Below are 27401 nucleotides of genomic sequence, written 5' to 3'. Positions count from 1 at the left end.
TAAGTGAATAGGTTTGCTATTTAATACTGGCTATTCCTGCTTCTCTCGTTTACAATACCAAAATTTTTTTGTTAACAAACCAAGAAAATATTGTATATTATTCTCTGTACCAAAGACGAGCTATATTTCAAATTTCATGATGCGTTAACTGGCATTCGCAGACAAAATGACTTTCATTTAGGAAAATCATTTCGTCGGTTCTTATTAAGTATTATTGAAGGTGAAAGAGTATATGTGTGCCTATATATTTTGTGACTTATTGCTTTTTGTGTTATGATACTGTCGCTACCATGACGCCACTGTGTACTCACTTTATGTTATTTAAATGTAATAGTATCAATAGTATATGTGTAAGTATATTTGTTATTTATACATATATTTATTCGTTTATATATGTAATTTTAGTATGTATGTATAATATATCAATAATTACTAGTGCCGCATTCGAGTATTCTGACACTTCCCTATGGTTGACTGGGAGAGAATGCTTTTAGCATTAAGTCCGCCATGTACACATATTTGTACTAATGAATAAATAAATAAAAAAAGTATACAACAAAATTACATAGTGTTTTGTGTACCTTAAAATATATAGATAGAGCATCGAGCTCAAAGGCGGTTCAACTTTTTGTCAGCTAATTGTCAAATCAACTGACTCGTTTTTTTAATCAGTGTTCTATATACTTACGCACATAATGCATCTTGATGTATCTTTATTTAATTACTTAATAAATAAAATTCGTTTTTACGCATTAAAAATATGCAAAAAATATAAAACACATTAAATATAGAAGTTGTAAAAGAAACACTTATAACTATTTGTTACGGAAAATTGTATAAAAATGTTGACCCATTTTTCTCGAAGCATTTGAATAAAGACATTCTATCTATGTATATAATCTAAGGTACCCACTTACCTTAGTATTGTATGTTAATTAATCCGGTAAGCGCTGTTTTGCCTTTTAACTGAGTAAATTTGTGAAAAAAACTACTTTATCTCTCAATTTATATCTATATATATATATATATATATATATATATATATATATATATATATATATATATATATATATATATATATATATATATATATATATATATACATACAGAGAAAGAACGTAAATAAACTAAGTTAGCCCGATCCCCGTCACCGTTGGATCGAGGAAATGATCTGTCCCCACAAAATCTCCGCTCCACCGAACGCGTCGCCCGATTACTCTGCGTCGAATGCCGGGTACCCACCGCAAAGGATGATACAATTTCGGTTATGATCCGAGCAGCCGTGTATCTCGAGATACGCGCCTTTCCATCACATCCTCGTACTAGTTCAAGTGTGAAGAGAATAGTAAAATCTTGTGTTTACTCGATATAAAGTTCAACTCGTATGCTGGAAGAGATACGTTGATTTTATTACGCAAAAAAAATTGTGAATTCTATCATAAAAATATTGATATTGATCGTTACCATCAACTGTTACTCACTATATACTTGTATTTTTATTTTAAAAAAGTTATTAAAAAAATGTCCATATTCATTTTTATACATTATGGAAGCAGTATTATTTGCTATTCTTATATTTGTGTGTAACATAGTATATCTTATACATGTGTAAGTATATTTGTTATTTATATATATTTATCAATTATTACTAGTACCGTATTTGAGTATTCAGGGGTAGTAAATAGTACCTACGTAATAGGAAGACAGGACCATTTCGTGACCACGACGTGGTGCAATCCACATTGAAACGACGGCAATAAAGAAGCAGGTATGTAGGTACTGTTTATCTGTAAATACTTTTACATCGCGTCATGACCCAATAGTGTATTTAAAAAATGTGTAAACAACGCGTAAGTTTAAAATTACCCTGTTTCGTTTGTAAATATATCAAATAATACAAATTTCTGGTGATATACATCAATTAAGGGATGTAATAGGAATTTGTATTTATAAAAAATATTGCTCCCCGATCCCTTATCGTATCTGTTACGCACTTAGTCGCCGTACTTTGTCGGAGCACAGAGCTCCCACAGGGCTAGTGTCATACTTACTTTAGATTCATTTCGTTTTATTAGGGGCGTGTGAAGTGAGTAATGGAATCGTATTCTCATGTCGACTGCTGATCAACTATTCGATTCACGATTTTAGTAGACGATGTAAGTTAATGATGTTACGTATAGGGCTTTTTTTTGTACAATAATATTTTGCAATCAAGCTTATGTATTTAAAAAACGAATAGAGTTTCGTGCTTTCAGTCAAACTGTTTTTTTTTTATACAACTTAGAATGGCAAACAAGCTGACGGCCCACCTGATGGAAAGTGGTAACCGTCGCCTATAGACATGAGCAGTACCATGGACATAACAGAGTGTACTGTTTCATCTATGATACCCCCCATGCGTTGCCATTCCTGTGGACTCGGGTGTAATTCCTCTGTATCCTGTAAATTCACTGCCATATCCCACCCTTCAAACCGAAACATAGCCATGCAAACACAATTGCTTCACGGTTGAAACACGAATGAGACAGTGGTGACCAAGCTAACGACTTTTGTGCAAAATCTTACTCTGATAAAATTATAAATGTTTATAATTATTCTTCTCCATCCAAAGGTTGCTTGGAAGATATCGCTCTTGGCGATAAGACCGCTCATTGTATTCTCAGTGTAATCTTTTCTTGTAATTGTTTGTATTTTATAAGTTTACTATTATAATTTTCGGAGAAAAAATATAAAAAAATATCTATCTATCTTATGAAGAATAGGTAATTTTGTTTACAAAACGGTGGCGGGATACAAGTTATGGATGTAATGAAGTAGTAGTAAATGCAAAGAGGTAATGCTGCCAGTATCTTGGGTACGCTGCCTCGGTGTGGTGCGTTGGGGGATTACTTTTAATTGTTATCAGTATTTAAGGAATTTTATATTAACTTTAATTTATTGTTCTATTGTTTTTATGTCATGAAGTAGCTGAAGATGAAATAAGATCAGTTGGGTCGTGAGGAAATCAGCGAGATTTAATTATGGTAGTGTCTAGAGAGATCGTGTGGTGAACCTGACTAGGTTTATCGTTAGCAATGGGGATACTAGTCCCCATGTTTTGACAATCTACACCTTTCAACTGTCGCTTGTAGACGTAAACAGCGTCATAGTGCTCAGAGGTACTGTGAAGCTCGCAGTACGTCTCAAACGTTGCGATTCCTGAGGCTGAAGATTTTACACCCCCGCACCCTGTAATTTCACTGGCACACTCCACCCATCAATTTAATTAATCCACGAAACTACGTACGGAGACTACTATAATTGCAATATAGTGTTATCTGTACTGCGCAGTTTCGGAGTTCAAAGAGGCTCGTACTGTAGACCTGTTATTACTGTCTCATATCGTAAATGTAAGCAAAGGATTATTATATTATAAAATAGTTGTAAGTATATAATATAAATCATGTTCTAGTATGCTCATTATCATCGTCATCATATCAACTTTTAACTGTCCATTGCTGATACGCCTCTCCCTAAAGGGGGTTTTCCAGTAGTTGCCACGCTTGTTAATTGACAACTGCAGTTAGGCTTCGGTGATGTTTTAAAAGAAACGTTACTGCCCATCCCTCGACCTCCCTTAATCGCCTCTTATAACACTTACGGGAAAGGTAGGCATGACTTATTCTATATCGGGACCACACATTATTTATTATGCTGTTAAAATTTTTTTAAATTATGAATTTTAATGGTAAAATATAATTTGAAAAATTCTGACGCAAAATACGAAGCAAGTGCTAGTTTTTAGTGGTACATTATTTTTTTTTTTTATACAACTTAGAATGGCAAACAAGCTGACGGCCCACCTGATGGGAAGTGGTAACCGTCGCCTATAGACATGAGCAGTACCATGGACATAACAGAGTATACTGTTTCGCATTAAATTCAACGTATTCTGTGATTATCATTTTTATTCGCTAGCAAAGTACTTTTTTAACAGAAAATTTTAGAAATATTGATAATTGTTCAATTGTTTTTGTAAATTGACAGATAATTGTGACAGCAGTAGCACACTTAAGTAAGTTAAAGTAGGAACGCTTTTAACAGCCAGCACTTATGTAAATCAATATGTGGTATATACCTACTTAATATCACATGTCCTCAATGCTCGCATATATTAATAGCACTGATAAGGTACAGGAGTTATGTCTTATTCATAATAGAATTCCATTCTAAGGATTTTCCATACAAACATTTCATGAACTCCCTTGAAAATAATTTTTCATGACATTATGAATCATTAAAGACTCACCAAAGAATCTGAATCATTCAAGTTTCCAGTTAGGTTAATTAAAAGTATGTATTCGAACTTAAAATTTGACAGACTCATACAAATTTTTAATTTCTTTGTACTCTTTTAGGGAGTGAATTTAAAAAACATTCATTATCTCTCTAAATGTATCTTCTTTACCAGAGGGAGACTTTGTACAAAAGTCGATTGCTTGAGTACCTTTGTCCCATTCGTGTTTCAACCGTTAAGCAGTTGTGTTTGCATGGCTGTGTTTCGGTTTGAAGGGTGGGATATGGCGTGAATTTACTGGGTACAGAGGAATAACACCTGAGTCCTCAGGAATGGACCGCATGGGGGTATCATGGGCGAAACAGTATACTCTGTTATGTCTATAGTACTGCTCATGTCTATAGGCGACGGTTACCACTTTCCATCAGGTGGGCCGTCAGCTTGTTTGCCATTCTAAGTTGTATAAAAAAAAAGTGTATAATATTGAAATAAAATAAACAAGCAATGTTGCTTTTCTGCTGAATTTACGTTTAAATTACATTACTTTTTTGGTGATATAACAATTTATTTAGACAGCAATTTCTAGTACAATTTGGAATAGTTCTTACAATAATTAATATAATTTTCCCATTGGCCAATATTTTTCTATTTTCTTTCTATTAATGTTAGTTTCAAGGATATGAGAAATAATATTATAATAACAGTCTCGCCCTCTGCTACACTCGAACAATATTATTCTTTCTCGAGAACCGGAGGCATCTAGTTAGGAAGCTAGTATTGTAGATACTTTATACGATTCAATAGGGACACGCAGACGCTAATGGGCGTATTGAAGTCATGAATACTGCTATACAATTTACAGTTGCTATGTAACAAATACATACGTATTATACATACCAGACGATGTAGTGACAGAAATCGAAAAAGGAATGTTGCGTTGGTTTGGCCATTTGGAGAGGATGGAACGAAAGAAGAATTACGAAATAGATTTATAGAGCAAGAATGAATGGAGATATTGGTAGAGGCCGCCTTAGATGGACATATGACGACCAAATAGGCGACGTGCTGAAAAAGGACTAAATTAAAAGTAAACCCGTAACCGGCGCGCGTGCATGGAAAGATTGATGAATGTGGAAGAAGCGAAAGTGGTTTGTTTGAATCGAAGCATTTGGTGTTTCATTGTTTCTGCCTACCCTAATGGGAGACAGGCGTGACAGATATGTATGTATGTATGTACCTATCTTTTAGTTTTGTATCCTATCAATAAATCAACAAGGGCACATTATCATCATTTTCCTATCCTTATCCCAACTATTATTTGGTATCGTCGTAATATGTCTTCAAGGACACACTAGTCGAAAAATATTTTAAACATTTAACTTGACAGCGATATTACTATATTCTAATAGAAAGATAAATACTCTTTATTATATCCTCCAAAAGATTATATTAGTAATATTATATTTATTGTGTAAATCAAATTTGAATTGTATCTAGTTTAAAATTATTACGTAATTATATATATTGTCTAAATCTAACTTGATTATATCTAGTTAACTTTTTTACAATTATCCGTTAACTTACTTTACAACTCCACCAAGTGGGGGGATAGGGATTGTTACCAATGGAGTTTGACAGCCCTATTGCTAGCAATATACCCTATTACGTCCTGCAGGCCATGGATAGCCAGGCATGTAATAGGATATGTCATGCCCTATCAGGTCAACCTCCACGTGGTTCCCCCTGGAAACCATCGTGAACAATTCTCGTTGAATTCGTCACGATGGGCTAACTGACCTGTTTCATCCTCATCTATCATCCTTCACTGGTGCCCCGCCGGTGTATACTGATAGCGCGGGTGGAGTTACTATTTCATTATCACCTATAAAAAAAAAACTCCACCAAATAGGTCGTCAGTTCATTTCTAGTTGTATAACTCTAACATAGATTACGACAACAGATAAAATGCTAATGTGATAAATTCATAAACTATATATTATATTTATATAAATAAATACTTTTAAGTATAGATCTAAATTTGTTTATTTTTAGACCTTTCGAAAAACAAAACTATTTTGTCGGTACATTAGTATCATACAATTCGGAATAATGACTTCGATTATGATAAATACACTAAAAGAGCTTTATGAAAAAGAAAAATAAAGTATGGTAGAATACCATTATTATAATATAATTACCCAAATGGGTCTAACGAGTGTGAACAAGTGAATAGTTTAGCATTGAATATTATACAGATGGAGAAGGTGATTTGACAGTGTACAATATAGCAATGATATTTATAAACATGAATAACTTTACCCCATTGGTCACGCACAATGGTACAATTACGAGGCTGAGTGCGGAAATAGTAAATGGGAAATAGCCCTCAGACACGTTACGTGGCGCCATCTAGTCTAAAAATAAGTAGTCCCTGTAATTATGGTAATCGGCATATAATACATAGAATACAAGCACACCAAAACAAATAGATGGGCATGAATATAAACGTTTGTATTATGCGGTGAACGAGAGAGCGACGACCAAAAAACAGGTCGGAAAAATTAACTAACATTCCTCACGGAGGCGCGTGGATCACACTTTACTAATTTGATATTAATTTGTTTGTGTCGCGTATTGAAAACTCAACATTTTTTGTCGTCTTACGACCCATTTCTATGAGAGACAGTTTCACTGTTCGAATAGAGGGGGTATTTTAAAAGGACTCATGAATTTGTTTTAACCTATATAGAGATATTAATGAGCAACTTTGGAGCAGTGGGGGGAAAGGGTTTGTTAGCAATGGAGTCTGATAGCCCCATTGTTAGCAATTTGCCCTATTAGGTCGACCTCCACGTGGTTCCCCCTGGAAACCATCGTGAACAATTCTTGTTGAATTCGTCACGATGGGCTAACTGACCCGCTTCATCCTCACCTATCATCTTTCACCGGTGCCCCGCCGGTGTATACCGATAGCGTGGGTGGGGTTACCATTCCATTATCACCCATTAAAACACTTTGGAGCAGTGAAACGACAGGGTATGTAGATAACATTTGGGTATCACAGTGTATTATGTGATGTTTACACTAGAGTGTATAGTTCTAGTCTATAGGCGACAGTTACTATTTTCTTTGAGGTGGGCCGTCAGCTTGTTTGCCATTTTAGGTATCATAAAATAAAATAACAAAATGCTGTTAGGTATATATCGTGACAAACATTTTATTTCTTTAACGGTTGAAAATGTTTGCAATAAAAGTATGTTCACCAGTTTTGGACTAAACAAAACATTGGGCTTCAAAGGAAACTATTAAAAAAGGTATTGAAAGAATTCGATTAAAAAAATTCGAATTCCAAGCTAAAGTCGTTGGTTTTACACACAATACGTCTACCTTTATTGAAAGGAAAGCGGTGCTTATAGAATTTCTGGCGATAAATTCATGAAAATACAAGCGATGTTATCAGATCCAGTCTTTATGCTGTCTCATTAAATTTCATACTCAAAATATAAACTCTTCGGAGCCGCTGATTCTATGAAAATCAACATTTATATTCATCATAGAATTAGAATTTATACGATTTTGGTAAATATTCTTAAAGTTAACGTCTAGGAGATCAAAGAGTTTTTGCATTTTTTTAGCGTACTCGTATCTGAACGAAGTAAATATAAATATTTAAATACTAGTGCCACTATGCTAATAGATATATTTGATTTGATATGCATTTGATTTGATATGCATTGGAAAGTGGAAATAGACATGAGCAGTACCATGGACATAACAGAGTATACTGTTTCGCCCATGATACCCCCCATGCGTTGCCATTCCTGAAATATATATCAAACACAACTGCTTCACGTATTTTCGACTTTTGTACAAAGTCTCTCTCTGTATTTTTAATCAATATCCTTTTTCTGTTTGGGGAATATCTTAAAGCTGAAACTAGTTGAGTGTTCGAAAAATAATTTCGTTGCTCGTTTTTCTTAGAATCCTTGCACCTCTTGTCCTTTCGGGTATTTCCAAAATACTTTCTTAATGTATAAAGCCATAAAGTTTGTATATGTAGTAGATTTTACTTTGTTATATCTATAATTGATTTGAGTAAGGTAATTTGTCTTAGCTTACAAGAAGAAAACTTCGCAGACTGGCTTGAACTAAGCCTGTTATCGTTTTTGTAAAAATTTCAAAAAAGTTTTAGTGGATTTTAGGTTACTTTAGGAAGTCTGTTCTATTATGGGAGAACATAATATTCTAACGAATGGATGGAGACTTCAAGTTGTTATATTTTGTGGGCGAAAGGATTGTAAGCTGATAAAACACGATGTCTTTAGAAAGGTAATATAATTATAATATATACACAAAGCAAAAAGAAATAGCGAAGTATCAAATATAAATATCGAAATAGTAAGTACGAAAATTTATGTCATAAAAATATTTTTAATATATAAAAAAGAAATTAAATAGGTGGGAGACTATTTACAAAAGTTGTTTGCTTGGGTACCTCATCCCATTCGTGTTTCTACCATAAAGTTGTTTGCATGGCTGTGTTTCGGTTTATAGGGTGGAATATGGCGGTGAATTTACAGAATTTATAGGATATAGAGGATGAATACCTTAGTGCTCAGGAATGGCAACGCATAGGGGGTATCATGGGCGAAACAGTGTACTGGTATGTCCATGGTATCCGCTCATGTCTATAAGCGACGGTTACATGCATGCATGTTTGCCATTCTAAATGGTATAAAACAAGATTTGGACAGTATTAGTCCTATACAATCCTATATAATTGCGAAGGAGGGCCTTATTGACGATCCACTATCATTGTAAAAACCACGACCACTCTGTCAAGAGTGTACGACTGAAGAGAGAGTCCTGTGTAATGAAATTAAGAAATACATGAAACCTCTTTAGTGCGGAGATTTTTAACTTTAACTGATAAAACTGTAACAATGTTAAAATTTACGACGCATTGTTCTTAAAGATTAATACTTCTCAAAAAAATCCGCTAAGCAAAATTGTCAATCAACAACTTTTTCGTAACGCAATTAAAAAGCATTGTTGGATAAGCAAAATCCCGTTCAACGTTGCCCCAGAAACAGAGATGTTATTATCGACGGGCTGCGACTAATTTCGACTTTGTTGTTTCTAAACGACTTCCCGGTAATTTTTCTTCTTTTTTTTTTTGACAAAATTTTACCTAATAAATAAATGGATAAAAAGAAATTTACTTCAAGAAACTTTGTGCGGAAGACTGATATTATGGTAAAAATTTTAAGGTGGATTAAAACCAAGTGAGCGAATACTTTGTTTTCTCCTATTCGGCTAATTTTTATTTGGCGTAAATGTATTGTGAGTATTTTTGAGCGCTATTCGGCGAATTTACATACATTTACTGATGTATTGCGTTAGTGATGTGAAATATACCAAAAATGTACTTGGTATTTGTAAGCTTGATAAAAAGTATATGAAAAAGTGCCTTTATCGAATATGCCAGTTTTGACAAAAACAGATGTACCTGCAGAATATATGAGTTAATTTATGTCATCTACGTACCCATAATACTGTTGACAAGTTTAATGGCTATAGGCTAATAGTTGTAATAGTTTACAGTAAAGTAAACCTTTATCTCTTCCTTTGAAAATTGATGCTCTAATATCAGATATGCAGCAAGAGATTTCCTGTTACATACAGTTTGTTGAAGACATTATCTTTCTTGAGAATGGAGACAAGATTTAGAGTTGGTATTTAAAATACGAATAGCAACAAAAGCTATAGACTTTTATCAGAAAATTAGCAGGATTATACTGGTACTATATGTAAAATATATTCTGCAATTAAATGTATCCTGCAAATTGGACAATCTTAGTTTAAGTTTTTATACCAATCTACTCCAAATCTAGGGGTTTTGGTGCAAACAATGGTAAAATAATATCTAATCGATATTATAACATCCATTTTTGAAATATCAAATTAATGCAGGGTGCATGAAGTCGCAGCATATTCCTGCGTAAACGTTACGAACAAAATATGACGAGATACAGCAGAAGTATATTGATAGAAAATACTGTTAATAGTTTAAATATATTAGTGAACATTAGCTGCCCGTTAGGCCAATTTTGATTTAAGCGCTCTCAGGGAAAATATCGACAATTTAAATATTTTGTTTCCCACAATGGGAACAGTCAACACAATGGGTTTAACTATTACGACAACTGTATACTCAGGCAGATTATCTCGGATTATATGTGTATGCGCTTGCAATTTAAACTGTATTTCGTTTAACCACAGGTAGAAGTTACAAAATCTCGACTGTTTCCTTTTATAATTTTTTTAGTTTTATGTCAGCCGTACTTACTCTATGCTCTTGTAATACAATTTTATAGTTTTACTGTAATAACATCTCATCTATTATAATATTTATAATATACATAGATATCATAATTTTATGTATTATATTTTGAAAAATTATATAAAATTATATACCTAAAAATTGTCCCCTTTTATTAGTAGTCTGGCAAAAATAGGGCTTTTAAAAATATTGGCAAAGAGTATTTTTATTGGGTAACTATCATTCACATTTTATTTATCTGTCTTCTTTTAGAATATGAGTTATTGCTCGGAAAATACCATATCGATCAAATAGGATACAATACAATGGATACTGTCAACATTTTATGCATTGACAAATGCTTAATATTTATTTCATTCTTTATTCTCGTGCGAGACATTGTACTGTGATTTGCTCTTAGATATATTGTTAGTTACTGACGCATTTGACAAAGACCTAAAATCTTATACTACGAAATTGATACTACAAGATTGATGATAATTCATTATAAATTCTATCTACTTATATACATCTAGAAGTAATCCGTTAAAAGTTTTGACTACTTAGTAACCTGAAACTTGTTAAAGAACAACTAATTATCAAAGTTAAAATATTTCGTTTCGTTCGCTTACAAATTGGTTTCTAGAATTTGTTTGCAACTATTGTCACTTCGCAGCATGGTTACTGCAACACATTGATGTGAGTATAGTTCGAATTAAACTTAGCGTATCACTAAAGTAGATGTAGTTTTACAAAGAACAACAGCTGTTGCTATTGGCAAGAAAAAGTTTTCTCGAACCAAGTAAACTGATTAAATAACAAGTACTTTTGCTTGTGAAATATGTTCAAACGTATTTTGCTGTAATCCTCAACTAACTGAAGGTATAGCGAATGAAATCTGTAATGTTATTGAAGTTACTTGTATATCGAATAATCAAAATGCTATTTGTTCTGATACGTAGACAAAGACAACTCGATAAAATATTTTTGGCTGATGCCCAAATGGCCTAAAGTGAATATACATTTTTAAATTCATTTCATTTTAACTCAGATACAGTTGGTATGTTTGAGTAAAAAGATATAATATGAACTATAGAAAACAAAATGGCCACCATAATAATCGATATTACATCATCTTCATTAAACTTTTTAAAACTATATTTATTTTTTAAATTTATTGGTTATTGTAAATTTACATGTCTTTAGGTACGATCAAGTAATTGTAAACAATTTTATATGTCTTATTAATATAGAAGAAATAGGATCTCAACTTTTTCGATTTATAGTCATTAGTCACTTATTCAAAAAACAATGTACATTGTGTCTGAAATAAGAGATAAACATACAAAAATCATTACATTAATCTGAATATTACAACCATCCAATAACTATAATAATAACAATAAATTATAATAAATAAATTCTGTAATAAACAATGTCAACTTCATCGTAATATTATATACATATGTCAAATTCATTTTTAATTATTTATATTAATCATCAGTATAGTAGTCATGTACGGAGTAGTAACATTACTCCAGTAAAAGGGATCGTAATCTAATCTTAAAAGAATTGAGGCTTCGTATAATTTTTAACTGGACAGGTAATTTATTAAATAACCCTACTGCCTGATGACGTGTACCGTGTTTGACTATGTCCAGACGGGGCACAAAGTTAGTACTAACATCCTTCCTCCTAGTACTCTCTCGATTTTTTCTATTTTGCTCCGTTTATAGAGTGTAACATCGAATCTAAATTATATTATGTTATGTATTGATAAAAATCTCGATTCTTCGATCTCAGATTGCCATGCCTACTCCATACTAATATTATAATAGTAAAATTGAGTTTATTTGTTTATTACTTAATGTACCCGATCAATAATCATGAAATCTGGGACACTATTATATTACCATAGTAATTAATACATATATTATATATACTATTTGGGATAGTAAAAGGAGATAAGCCAATTTTTATCACAGTGTTTATTTTAAACATATCCAATTCAAGCGAATAAAATAACTGGCAAAGGCTAGGAGATCACATAGTTTCATAAGTTAAATAGTTCTAATATGTAGCAGGGGTAGTTGGCAATAAGATATTGAAATTTTATAGGATGAAGTTACGTTATGTAGCAAAATGGTAACATAGTAGAATTATATTACCTTAGAGTTTAAGAAGGAGACAAGATCCGATGAAACAATTAGGAATATTACATGAACCTATTAAAACTACGTGAATTCAAATTGGATGCAGATGGAACCTATTAACATAATTTAAGATTTTATGTGAAGAAATTTAAGTTCTTGCAAATCAAATGGAATTCTAAGACTATACCGTTAAAGGTGAGATTATAGTGCAATATAAATAATTGCAGAAACGTCAATACGATCATTGTCGACCGCTAATTAAAATTCAAGAATCAGATTTGTAAAGATAAAATGATAGGAGATGACTTCAAATTTTACACAATACTTACTTGTATAACAAATAGAGTTATATTAATTTGCTATACCACATACAAGATGTAAAATTTTGTCCCATCACTACATATTTTACTGAAGAAGTCTTTGAAAGATGATAATAATTATCAACTCGATAAATTTCCTGCGCTGCTAAAATTTAACTGCGTACTAAACAAGCGTATCAAGTTACATTCGTTCAAAGAACTTTCTCCGCAATAAGCTTTACATTAGGTAAATCAAACCGACGGCCCGAAACCAGATTATTAAGGAAGTTTGATAAACCAACTGTTTTGTTGACTTATCCAAACCGCTTGATTCTGTCAACTAACATAAATTATTCAAGACCCTTAAGATTCATATTCAATACCCGAGATGGGTACACTAATAAAATAAATACATCTTCTGAGGCAACGTTACCAAGGAAAAAGGTCCTGCAGGAGTCTAATATCCCATTATGAATAAATTTACACTGCAGCCTAAGGGCTCATCAAATATGTATTACAATTCGTATACCTTTTTAATAACTGCACTGAAATTATTTTGGAATATATCTTTGAAGACTGGTCTTAAAGAATGTTTGCCAAAAAGAAAAAGAAATTTAACTCCCATAATAATTTGTTTTCGAGTCTTCTATTTACTTTCTTTCTATACTAGAATTTTTATAAATATTTTAAAAAATAGAAAGGGATAATGGGGTATCCAGGTTCTGAACGTAATCGATGATTATTGTTCGCACCAGTTGAAAATGCGATTCAATAATATCATCATTTTTACATTGCATTTGTTACAGTATCTGAGATCCTCTTTTAGTGATCTCTATCAACTGTTATACTGTGACTCGTTCTTCTCTTTTATCACCATACTGCATGACGAGAACCTCATAAAAGCTGAAGCCGAGAAAAAGAGAAAATATCTCGACCTGGCTCACGAGGTGACCGAAATATGGGGTGACGTCCACCGAAATCATTCCAATCGTTTTGTCGGTGAACGGTCTTATCCCAATAAGGGATTTCGAGGCGGCTCACTTCCGGAAAAGATGCAGAAAGCGGTGCTCTTAGATACTGCCCGCACTGTACGCCGGTTTCTCTCCCTGGGGCCCTGAACCCCGGCCGACTATGCTTCTATCGGGGGTAAGTTACCATCTCCTCTCCTAAAGAGGGGAGATGAGAATTTTTGTAAAAATAAAAAAAATATAATATATTTATTTATGCCTCTTATAAATTTACACATGAGATATATAGGATAAAATAAAATTAAAAATAATACGAAACTCTATTGTGAGGAGGTGGTGTCTGAAATATACCTGTAACCAACATGTCTTTAAATAACAATAAAAAAAAATACATTTCACTGAAATTACACAATCCAAAAACAAAGATTAATTAATAGTAGGAGATAAAAGAAGTATTCATTTACGTAGTAGTAGAAGTTAATGAATGTCGTATGATGGAATGGATGCTGCATCGCATGATAAGCTAGAATGTGAAGCCAGAATGTAAATACCGCAAACCGACACCGCATGACACGTGATAGTTGCTCTACACCGTAGATCGATAGCCGCAGAAAACTCGTATGGAGGCAAACTGTTCGCCTGTGTAGGCTTTACTCTAGACTAAGTTAATTAATCGATGCTTCTAATAAGGTAGTTAATGTATTTATAGATATTACATACACTACTACAAATATTAAAAACAAAAAAGACACCAGGCGTTTTTCATTGCATGGCAATGAAACGATAACCCTATATTCGCTATTGATATACGCTGGAATGACACCAATGAGTGGTAGTAGGCGAGGATGAAGGTCATATAGTCCATCGTGGTGAATTCATTAGGAATCAACCATAATCGGTTTTCAAGGAAAACTACGTGGAGGTCGACCTAATAGGATAGATTGCTAGTAAAGAAACTATGAGACCCTATTGCTAAAAATCCCTTTCTCCCATAACCAGTAGATATTATTTTGTTTTATCTCATCCAAATAAATGGTATAAATAGATAAGTTTATCATTTATCAGAGGGTCAAGTGAACCCAAATACAAAAGTAATATAATTACATATATACAACTATATAAGTGCATTTAAGACTAAACGAAAAAGTTACTGCCACCTGAAGTAACGTAATAAGCCTCAAGATATTAGATAAACACATTACATTATTGTATTACTTGCCCAGAAAGGCAATTATTACGAAGTAAATAGTGAAACATAACTTTCACAGACGGTGTATTTTATTAGATCAACAAGTACTCTTCGGTCCACAAAAACATAGGCTATAATTGTGATTAAACGTGCCGATGTTTTATAGACATCGCCATCATTAGGCACATATATTTCTCCCATAAAGAAGGGTTTTGTCAATAATTGCCGCGCTTGGCAAGCGGATTGGCAACTGCAGTTACGCTTTTGGTGATGTTTCAAGAGAGACGTTGCTACCCATTCCTCGACTATTGAGTTAACTTAGTCGCTTTTTACGACAACCATGAGAAAAGAGGGGGTGGCCCATTCTATGACCTGACCATATGGCTATATACATATTAAATACAAAATATTTGAATTTAGACTACGAATTCGTGTCTATGAGGAGATTTTGCTGTTCAATAAACAGTTTATTTGCTCTAGAGATAAACGACAGCTTCGATCGTTGCAAAATTAATATGAAATCGACCGATTGAAAAAGGAATTATCCAAATAGGTTTACAAAAGAATTGAAAAGCACTTTTCATTTTACTTGAGGAAAGTGGACGATAGAATGGGCAGACATCGCTTTTTCAAATGCATTCATAAGTAGTAAACTTAATTTTAAACATATTTTAAATTTATTTTACTTTATGTATAAGTTTAGAATTAACAAAGATATCAAGTATATCTTTGTTAATTCTGAACTTTAGTTCTGAACTGATTTTAGTAAATATATGTACATATACGTACATATCTGCCACACACACACACACACACCTGTTTTCGTTGGGGTAGGTAGAATCAATGGAAGAATCACCAGAGGGAAATTTTGTACAAAAGTCGTTTGCTTGGTCACCTCTGTCCCATTCGTGTTTCTACCGTGAAGCAGTTGTATTTGTATGGCTGTGTTTTGGTCTGAAGGGTGGGATGTGGTAGTGACTTTACTCTGTATCTTGGATGAAACAATATACTCTGTCATGTCCATGTTACTGCTTATGTCTGTATACGACGCTTGCTACTTTGCATCAGGTTGGCCGTCAGCTTGTTTGCCATTCTAAGTGCATAAAAAAGAAATGGAACGCCAAATGCTCCAATTCACACAAACCTCTTTCGCTTCTTCCACATTCATCAATCTTTTCATACACGCTCGCCGATTACGAGTACTTTTAATTTGGTCCTTCTTTAGCAGGTCGCCTATTTGGTCAACATACGTCCATCTAGGTCGGCCTCTACTGACATCTCCATCTATTCCTACTCGATATATTTTTTTTTGTTCTGCTTTCATTCGTCGTCACTAAATGGTAATTATATGATTATTTTTTTAATCCACATGAGTTTACTCTCATGTACTATGTAAATAGGTCTCATATTAATTTTGTTACGATTGTCTTCGTTTTTTTTTTGAATAGACTATATATTTTTTATTACTTAAATTTATTAAATGAAATGAACTTATTTTGCTAGAATGCAGGTAATTTTAGATGATAGAGGTTTATATTTCTCGTGTATATTCTGCCTCTATGTCGGCGTGGAAATTTTTAACAATATAAGAAATTTATATATATATTCTACATTATATTTCCTTTCCTTTGTCATACAATATATTATTATTATTTATTACAGTAAACGGAAAATAAAAGCTTGTACAATAGTTGTCGAATTTAATAAAATATTTTAACAAACTGTGATATTATTTAGTGTATAAGAACAGAAGCATCAATGGTATCTCTAGTGTAGGTTGTGAAGTGCATTTGTTTTTTTAGCGAAATATTCATTAATGGTATAAAACCCATTACATAACAGCCAATTTTTAAGTTTACGTTTAAACAATATAGCAAACATGTTTATAATATTGTAAACATGTTTGCTATGTAAATTCTATAAGTTATTACATTGTATTTTTTACAGATATTTTATTATGAAATACAAAAATGTTCATCTTTTGAAATAAAATGAATATTTATTTGGCAAAACACTTTCACATGGATGATTATTTATAAGAATTACACACTAGGCATGTAAACCCGTATCGTGTAATACAGAATTTAATAGATAAGGTATTTATAATTATTATATTTGCGTGTTTTATTTTATTACAGTATAATTTATTTTTTAAATTTACAAGTTAACAATAATATAGAATATTATAATGTTAGCAGGAAGTAGGAATTTACTGCTGCTGTGTGACTTGAATTGCATAGAGACTCGTTACTTCGCTTTCGCCTCGAGGGAGACGACGCGAGGACCGGTGTGTTGGTAACCGTAGCGGTAATTAGCACACATGTGTAATCTTTCATAATTATGACACGATTTGCTATAATCAGACCTATATTGTGTTTAATGAAAAAGAAAATAGCCAGTACAATATCTATATAAATAAAGATCAATTATATATCTTTTTTTAATGGATGACAATGGTATGGCAACCCCGTCTGCGCTAACGGTATACGATGGCGGGGCACCAGTGAATGATGACAGGTGAGGATGAAAAGGCAGGTCAGTTAGTCGATTGTGATGAATTCACTTAGAATTGAACACGATGGTTTCCAGGGAGAACCGCGAGGAGGTCGACCTGACTGGACGTAGTGCTAGCAATGTGGCTACTAGTCTACATTACTAACAATCCCCTCTCCCCCCAATTATCTAATGTTTGTAAACGCATAAACGCAGCCGTTCTGACTGCATCTATTTGGTTAATATTTTTTTTTGTGTTTGTAATTACCAGGACAACGTTTGTTTGAGAAATCGTATGAAAAATTGAAAAATTTGTGTTAAAAAATTTCCGTATAAAAAAGTGAGTGAGCGGGAAGGTTTGCTTTCATTATCTTTATTGGGACACCTGAGCGAATCCGGGGCAGGCAGCTAGTATGATATAAAACACTATCAGAATATATAGATACCTAAGTAATCTAGTAATATCACTATTATTGTAATCATATCAACCTTTGACTGTCCACTGTTGGACATAATCCTCTACCTTGGAGTGTTTTGCCAGTAGTTATCATGCTTGGCAGGCGGATTGTTAACCGCAGTCAGGCCCTGGAGATGTTTTAAGAGGAACGCTGCTGCTCATCTCTGGCCATCCTTTACTCGCCTCTTAAGACACCCACGGGAAAGGAAGGTGTGGCCTATTTTATGCCGGGACCCCACGGCCATCTAGTAATATACATAGAACAATTTAATATTTTACTCACTAACTAAACGGAATACAATGGTAACAATATTATAATGGCACGAACATGGAAGTTAGAAGTTTACCAGAGGGAGACTTTGTACAAAACTCGATTGCTTAGGTACCTCTGTTCCATTCGTGTTTCTACCGTGAAGCAGTTGTGTTTGCATGACTGTGTTTCGGTTTGAAGGGTGACTTTACAGGGTACAGAGGAATAACACCCGAGTCCTCAGGAATGGCAACGCATGTGGGGTATCATGGGCGAAACAGTATGCTCTGTTATGTCCATGGTACCGTTCTTCTTTGGCATAGCTTCCATTCAAACTAGATGTTATCATATAGCCACAGCTAAACAAAGTCAGCATTTCTTGAGCCGTTTACGAGACCTAGAATTATCTCTATGGATTTATTTCTTACTTCAATTACGAACAAACACCGGCGACGATGAATGAAAAGATGATTCGTAAATAAAGTTACAAGTATGACTTTTAATTTAGAACACGGAATTGCGTATATACGAAAGTATTTTACTACCCAGCAGACAGTTTTTTTTGCTCCGTAAAGAAAAACTAAAACTTTGTCACAAAATAAACAGGAATAGAATAGAATATATATTTATTGTGAGCTGTATATTATAATTATTTGTAGTTCTAAGGATGTTATTAATGTCATAAAGGAAAACACAGCCTACCCATACATCGGGCATACAATACAACTTAGGTACTTAGCATTAAGGGGAGGGAGAGAGGGAGACTTTGTACAAAAGTCGATTGCTTGGGTACCTCTGTCCCATTCGTGTTTCAACCGTGAAGTAGTTGTGTTTGCATGGCTGTGTTTCGGTTTTAAGGATGGGATATGGCGTGAATTTACTGGGTACAGAGAAATAACACCTGAGTCCTCAGGAATGGCAACGCATGGGGGGTATCATGGGCGAAACAGTATACTCTGTTATGTCCATTGTACTGCTCATGTCTATAGGCGACGGTTACCACTTTCCATCAGGTGGGCCGTTAGCTTGTTTGCCATTCTAAGTTGTATAAAAAAAAATCATTTTACAATAAAGTCATTAGGACTAAGTCCTATCAGTTACAAAAAGAATTACGAAAATAATTTCAGATTTGGCAACGTCAATAAAGGCTTAAAAAAGGTGTCTCAAATTCACAATCCCCTTTTTCTGGAAATCGCCCAAATTTGTTTACAATAACTCTTATTGGAGAAACCATTACAATATTTACATTGTACATTACAAATCAAGCAAAAAAGGTAACCATTCCAGCGACTTCCCCACAAAATAGTATTAAGAAACTTTTCGAATTCGTAAAAGTCATTAATTTTAAGCGTTCAAACGAAAATTAGCGGTCTCCAAAAAGATAAATTTTCTCACAACGGAAAAATAACCATTTATATTACGAAACTGGATATCACTCAACGTCAGGTGGAATTGAGTACATTCAGGGTTTTCTTTTTAGGGCTTTCCAGAGTTTTGTGGGAGAAAGGGTCTCGAGCGGTGACTTCTTTGCAAGTTTCCGTTTTGGACGACCACTTACTATAGATGGAGCGAAATTTAAAAAGTTGCCAAAAGTGATTGAATGGGCAGGCATCTTGAGGCTGTAAACACGATCTGTGTTTAGCATTAGACAATGAATTGCTAAAATGAGGACGAGGAAGTAATAAAGATCACATATAAAGGAATGATTTGCGATAGCTAAGGATCGTGAGATGAAAGAAAAGTGAAGGGGCTTTTGTTACTGCATCCAACTGCGTGTAGTAGGACGCCGACAACAAATAAAGAAAAACTAAGTTAGAATCATCTGTGTAGTGATATGTTAGAACATAATGTGCCATTACTTCATTGTATTACGAGATATCTTATCAAGTGTGTTTGATCTTAGCTCATTTAATAGTAAGTTTTTATTTATAACACAATTGGCGAACGAGCATGCGGCTCACCTATTACTAAGTGACTACCGCCGCCCATGATCACCCACAAAATCAAAGGCATTGCAGGTGTGCTGCCGGTCTTTTAAAAAGGAATATGCTCTTTTCTTGAAGGTTATGATGTCGTATCGGTTCGGAAATACTGCTGTGTTGTGTAGTGATGACATGTTTTAGAATACGATCTTAATAAGGATATTATTTTTTAAATGTATGTTTATTTACAACAGCGAAGGCACGAGTCCTTTACAGTAAACTATAGCAACATTGAAAACAACATGTCCGACAACACCATTGTTCGTCGCTACCGCTATCTCCGCCTCCAAGCCCACCTACATCGTTGTCTTCACGAAATCTGCGAGCTGTATCTCACAGTGTCAGGTGAGACGTTGTGACGTAAAGCGCCGTGCTCACCACGAAGAAAACTTCCGAACAAATTTAAAACAGTTGGCGGAAACGATAAATATAGTAAGTTTATGAAATTAATGGTAACTTTTTACAATTATTTACCATACAACAGCGACATACATTCATTTAATTTGTATATTAATGAATCGACTTCATGGACACTCATTGCTATAGTTTCTTTCACATACAGCCACTCTAACCTGCCTTACTTGCTTTAGACTTATAATTTTCATAATCGAAGCATTTGGCGTTCCATTGTTTCTGCCTACCCTAATGGGAGACAGGCGTGACTGATATGTATGTATGTATTTTCATAATTCATTTTCATTCAATTCATAATCCATTATTAGTTGTTTTATAAGAGATTTGGCATGTAAGTTATTTTTTAAGAGCTCTGGATTTTTGTAGTAAATAAATAAAAAAAATTTTACCTTGCTTATATAGAATACAAAGATTAATAACCTAATAAATAGTATAATAATAATAACTGTCTTTATTTAATAATAAATTACATTTAGTTAGATCTACTAGCCATCGAAATAGGCCGAGCCTGTATCTTAGTGGATAGTTGAGTAACTTCCATTAACTTAAATCTTTATAAAACCCGTTACAATATCGAATATAAACACACTCAAATTTGCAATGTTTAAGACACTTTTGGTGCAACATTGTCAAATCTGAGTAGCATTATATTACCTCTCTTATAATTATAGTTTACTCAACCAATATAAAAAATAGTTTTTTTTTTTATTGAATGATAATGGAATGGTAACACCACCCGCGCTATCGGTATACACCGGCGGAGCACCAGTGAAGAATGATAGGTGAGAATGAAGTAGGTCAGTTAGCCCATCGTGACGAATTCAACAAGAATTGTCCTCGATGGTTTCCAGGGGGAACCACGCGGAAGTCGACCTAATAAGGCATATTGCTAGCAATGGGGCTGTCAAACTCCATTGCTAACAATCACTTTCCCTCTGATAAATAGTTTGCCAGTCATCTTAGCAATAAATGTAGGTAAATAATCACAGTTTTGTTGCGAATCAATGAGTGCTTGAACCCAACAAATTTAGGGCAGAGTCAAGTGTATTAGGGCTAATAGTGTACGTGTGCTACACCTGACCTAGCCGCACTCTAAAACCTCTCCAATCGACTATCCACCAAAATGAAGGTGCGCCATCTTCATTTTGGCCAATACGAGATTTTATACTAATTTGATTTATCTTTTCACTACCTGTTATAGTAATTAAATTTTTACTCGATTGGCGAATAATGAAACGTAATGTTTTGAGGTATTTTGGACCATAATACCTCACAGTTTAAAGACGAACGTCTTTAACCAGGGCTTTTTGCCCAATAATGACTTATGGAAACGAAACATGATCCTATACAGTTTCTCGTATGCAAAAGTTTCAAATTACTTAGTGAGCTAAGAAGAGAGACATACTCGAAGTTTCTTTCGAAAATCCGAAATGTAGATGTATATTTTTTTTATACAACTTAGAATGGCAAACAAGCTGACGGCCCACCTGATGGAAAGTGGTAATCGTCGCCTATAGACATGAGCTGGTACCATGGACCATACATCCAATAAATTTAATAAAAACTAAAAAAAAGAATCAAAGTAACGTACATAGCCCGAAGGATAAGCAAGCTAAAGTGGTAATAGGCTGGTCACACAACTCGTAGAACAGATGACCGATGGGGAAGAAAAGTTCTTAAGTGGCGACCTCGTACGGGTAAACGTAGTGTAGGACAACTCCCCACTAGATAGAGTAACAATGCATGGCAGTCTATGGGGGAGGTTTACGTTCAGCTGTTGACAGATAATGGCTAAGGTGATGACTACATGATGAGAAAAAAGTTATTCAAACTAATAATTTTTGTTTTTGTTTTTTATTGATAATTTTGCTATATAAAGATACAAATAAACATTGTTACTGGACTAAGTAATTGTTAATCATTCAGGCAGAGTTTAATTAGACATTGCTCAGATAGGCAGTACTTTAATTTTTTTTTTTTAGTAAGACTGTAGAAACTTGACAACGTCAGTTTGAGTCGTGTTTTTTTATAGCACCACTTTTTTTTAAATTTATATTATATTTTGCATCAAACTACATTTTATTATTTTCATTTTGTCCTTTGACGTCAAAAGTATCCAAATAGCCCGAGGGGATAATTGTATTGTTATGACAGTGCGGCGCGTTCGTTCCGTTGTAGAGTCGTCCCTGAAGCTATCCGTTACATTGTCGGGACTTCTTCGAAAACAGGCGAGGTCCCTTATGGTGGCGAGCAAATAGAGTGAATTGAACGTCAACGACCCCTGTCGAAAAATACATCTATGTTCAATTCGTATAAATTGTATTATGAAGGTAGACAAATTTTTGCAAAAAATTTCTATATGTCTATCAAGGTTCCGGATATGTAGTGAGGCTACCCTAGATGTATGTCGACCAAATAGCTAACGTGTAAAAAAGGGCCAAGTTAAAAGTATTCGTAACCGACGAGCTTGTACGAAGAGATCGATGAATGCGGAGAAGGCGTAAGAGGTCTGTGTGAATCGGGGCTTTTAGCATTCCATTATTTCTGTTTACACCGATCGGAGATAGGCGTGATGTAAATGTATGTATGATCTACCTGATTCATTGAAGTATTTGATAACACTAGTTGAATGCATTACTCATCATTACACCTATCTCAGTTTTACACTTTCTTCTATATTCGGTTTGAAGGGTGGGATATGGCAGTGAATTTACAGGGTATAGAGGAATAACTCCTGAGTCCTTAGGAATGGCTATGCATGGGGGGGTGTCACGGGCGAAACAGTATACTCTGTTATGTCCACGGTACTGCTCCTGTCTATAGGCGACGGTTACCACTTTCCATCAGGTGGGCCGTCAACTTGTTTGCCATTCGAAGTTGTATAAAAAAAAAATCATTAGTTAGTTGATTAGAATTATTTTGTTTAATTCCGCTACCATTAGTATGCGTGCGACTGTTAACACTCGAAGATTACTATTATTATTATCAAAAGTTCTATAACCTTCTACATTAGCCGTAAATCTCCGACCGCCATTCAGTCGACGCACGTATTGCGATACGTATTTAACCTCTAAACGAGGCACACATACTAACGGTATCGGAATTAAACAAAATAATTCTAATCATGTTTCTAGTGATACAGACTTCAACAAAACATCACCTATTTTACTCTGGCAATAATGTATCACAAAGTAAATAAAAACGGAGCCATAAATCGGAAAAAACTAAATCATATATCTAATCTGTGTGATTGTATTGCCAACGCCCGGTATTGGATTTCCTCACTCAGCAGCTTGTTTGCAGCGCTCGCATATCAGTAGCGTTTATATTTAATTCTTTTTTCTTTCATATTCAACTCAGCTGAAAGCGATTATATACAGCGGGTGGGTTTTTTGGCAAGACTGGTAATTAATCATAGGGTCCGCTTGATTGTAAGCAGCTACTACAGACTATAAATGCGTGCAACACACGCATCAGGCCTGCGTTGGGAAGCTCGAGTAATAGTAAGTAGTTAGAAATTTTAACTGTATAAATATAAAAGCAAAATTAAGGTTTTTAAAGACGAATTATATAATTAGTCATTAGTTGGGCTGCAAAATTAAGTAAATTACCTATTTATCTACCTTCACGCTAAGTATTTTGGCTATTTACTTTTGATTTTTTTTTTTTATATTACTAAAGTTTCTAATAATAATATGAGAGGCGATTAGGGGACAATGCACAGCCTACCAGTGTACAAGGGGAAAAACTTGAATTAAAATTTTATACTAAGCCGCTCGGTCATCCTCTTCAATGGAAGGCTCAGTGTAAGAATGAAACCGCTATTCAACTATTTTCTTCAAGTTTTATTGTAAGTGACAATCTCTATTGTATTTTTCGTAATATTTAATATAAATTGTTATTATAATTATGTACGGTAGGAAATTTTTAATTCAATATTATGTCAAAGTTTTGATATTTTATTTTGTCCAATTAATATACTTATATAATATTTATTTGATATTTACATGTAAGTGGGGGTTTACAAAATATATTTTAAAGGTCAATTCTGTTATGTGTTACGTCTATTTTAATACTCATCCAAATTTAACTGAAGGCAATACTCCGAGGTGAAGATTCAGTGAGTAACTAATTGCAATAACACAGTTGACTGGATTCATTATGAATTCTATAACGTACTTATATTTAAGAGTTATAATATAATATAGAAATACATAACTTATTAAAATATTTTATTGAGGAAAAATATATAAGAAAAAAAATAATAACTTACTGTAATCTGTATCTACCGGAAACACAAAAACAACATTCCCCTCGGAATCTTAAACACCACCACTCACTGTTTGATATTTATTCACATTTGCGGACTATGGTCATTTAACACGAGCGTAAACGTATACAAAGTGCGTAACTTTCAATCGCGTAAGGTCTGTGCGTAGCAGTCGTAGACACGGTAACGTCCGGATATGCGAGCAGCACGCGTAGCACTGTCCGCCGCGCAGTCTCCTCGTAGCTCCGTCACACGCGGCGCGTAGCTCGCGGCTGCGGTGCGCGCGCGTAAATTATGATGAACGCGCCAATTTAATTATGACTTAGCGCTTTTTTTTTATAGAAAGAAGTTTCAACAGATCGACCCATAATTATCACAATTAGCCTTTTGTCTAATATTCCGTTTTAAATGAATTTTGTTAAATGAAATCTCATTAATAGATACTTACAAGAATTTATTACGATTAATGTCTAAATTGTAATAATAAATTAGGGGATTTTTTTTATTCAGTGTAATTTGAATAGAGAAATAATAGTCAGAATTAGAATTTTGTCTTATGCGTATTTGGTTTTAAAGGAATTTGATAGAAATGGTTTTTACAGTTATATTTATACAATCTTTCTCAGCTAATGTAAAAAGAGAATATGAAAAGAGAATTTAAAAAAATATTATTTTATTTACACAACATATTAATTGTTGCAGAGATTTTATGGACGTGAATAGTTCAGGATTATTTCATGTGGCGGGTCTATGAAAGTTCAAAGTATGTTCTGTAACGTTTGAAAAATGAAAACTCAAAGGCAATTATGTATCATTATTGAACTATAATGTTGAGACTAATTTGTAAAAAGAAACAGCATTTTCAATGGCAACAAACTTAACATTGATTATTTATTTGTATTTATTCAATTAGCATGTATATACATTCAAAAACTAAGGATTTTTAGTACCACTTAAACCTTGTGTATGCCACTTTACATTTCGTTCTCAAATAGTTAGTACTGGCTATTCTGCTGTTTTAGCAATTAGTAATCTCAAGCAATTAGCTATTCTTAGTTAAAAATGAACTGAAAGCAACGATAGCTGGCGGGATATTTCATAGACACAAAAATTTTAATATTTCAAATTATCTGTGAAAAAAAAACAGAGTTGTGTTCTGCAAAGGTAAACAGTGTTGAAGTAAAAAGAAAGAAATAATTTATTTAGAGACCATATAGAGGAATGTAAATTAATATATTTAAACATACTAAGAAATAATAACAGAGGTAGGCATATTACTTTGACTAGGTCTAATCTATTGAATGAACTAAGTAAAATTGTGTAAGCAGAAATAATAGTGAGAGGTGAATGGGAAAATCGATCAACGACCACTAGAGGGGCGTAAGCACGTGATTGATTCGCGTACGTTCGTCTTGGAAACTGTCGTTTAGCAATACTCTAAAGAGGTTACATTACCTGTAACGTAAACTTACTAGAGGTAGACTTTGTACAAATGTTACCTGTGCGCGTAAGTTTGTTACCCCCATGTTACTGGCGTCACGCAGCTATATTTGTATGGATGATTCACTTTAAAGTCTCCAATATTATGACTAGAGGAATAAAATATTTTCAATTTTATATGTCTATAAAATATTTCGACATCTATCGGTGTTTTTATTCGAATATTTTTTTTTCGTGTCTGGTACATTTTGTACCAGACTTTGTTCAAAAATCTGTCTGCTTGTGTATCTCTGTCCCATTCGTACTTTTACCGTGAAGCAGATGTGTTTTCATGGCGTATTTCATTTTAAAGGGTGGGATATGGCAATGAAATTGCAGGGTACAGAGACATAACACTTTAGTCTTCATGGCAACGCAAGAAGGATATTATGGGCGACACAGCATTATTCTGTTATGTCCATAATATTATTCATGTCTATAGGCGATAGCTGCACAACAAATTAGTCCTCGGGAATTGCAACACACGATGTACTCCTCACGCGTTGCTATTTCTGATTGTAATACCCATGGCGCTCCACGTATATTACAGTCTATCATTTGATGCCTGTGGAACTGTTCAAGTGTATAAATGACTGTTTTCATTTTCCATCAGGCGGCCCATCAGCTTGTTTGCAATTTCAAGTTGCATAAAAAAGGTAACGAGAATTTAAAGAGATAATGAATAGCTGTATAAATTTCCCCTTCACATAATGACGGAGCGAAAACACTGGGTCATCAGGGGAATAATCGGGCTCATTTTGGCATAATTAAAAAACAAAATAAATATAAAAACAGATCCCAAAAAATGATGTTTTTAATAAAGTAATAGTACGTATTTATAAAAAAAAA

The 27401-nt window shown here is 33.9% G+C and overlaps 1 protein-coding gene across 1 annotated transcript in view; it reads right to left on the bottom strand.

Moving 5' to 3' along the window:
- Positions 1 to 25277, bottom strand: part of LOC113513963 (connectin-like) — a 113656-nt gene extending 88379 nt beyond the window's left edge. Inside the window, exon 1 of the mRNA XM_026897944.3 lies at positions 25077 to 25277. The gene's annotated coding sequence lies outside the window, so the exon portion shown is untranslated. The remainder of the gene's footprint in view (positions 1 to 25076) is intronic.
- Between the last annotated feature and the right edge of the window lie 2124 nt (positions 25278 to 27401).

This window comes from Galleria mellonella, unplaced genomic scaffold (assembly GCF_026898425.1).
Source record: "Galleria mellonella isolate WM207_F2 unplaced genomic scaffold, CSIRO_AGI_GalMel_v1 utg1634, whole genome shotgun sequence".
Lineage (NCBI taxonomy): Eukaryota > Metazoa > Arthropoda > Insecta > Lepidoptera > Pyralidae > Galleria > Galleria mellonella.
This window is presented reverse-complemented; position numbering and strand designations above follow the sequence as displayed.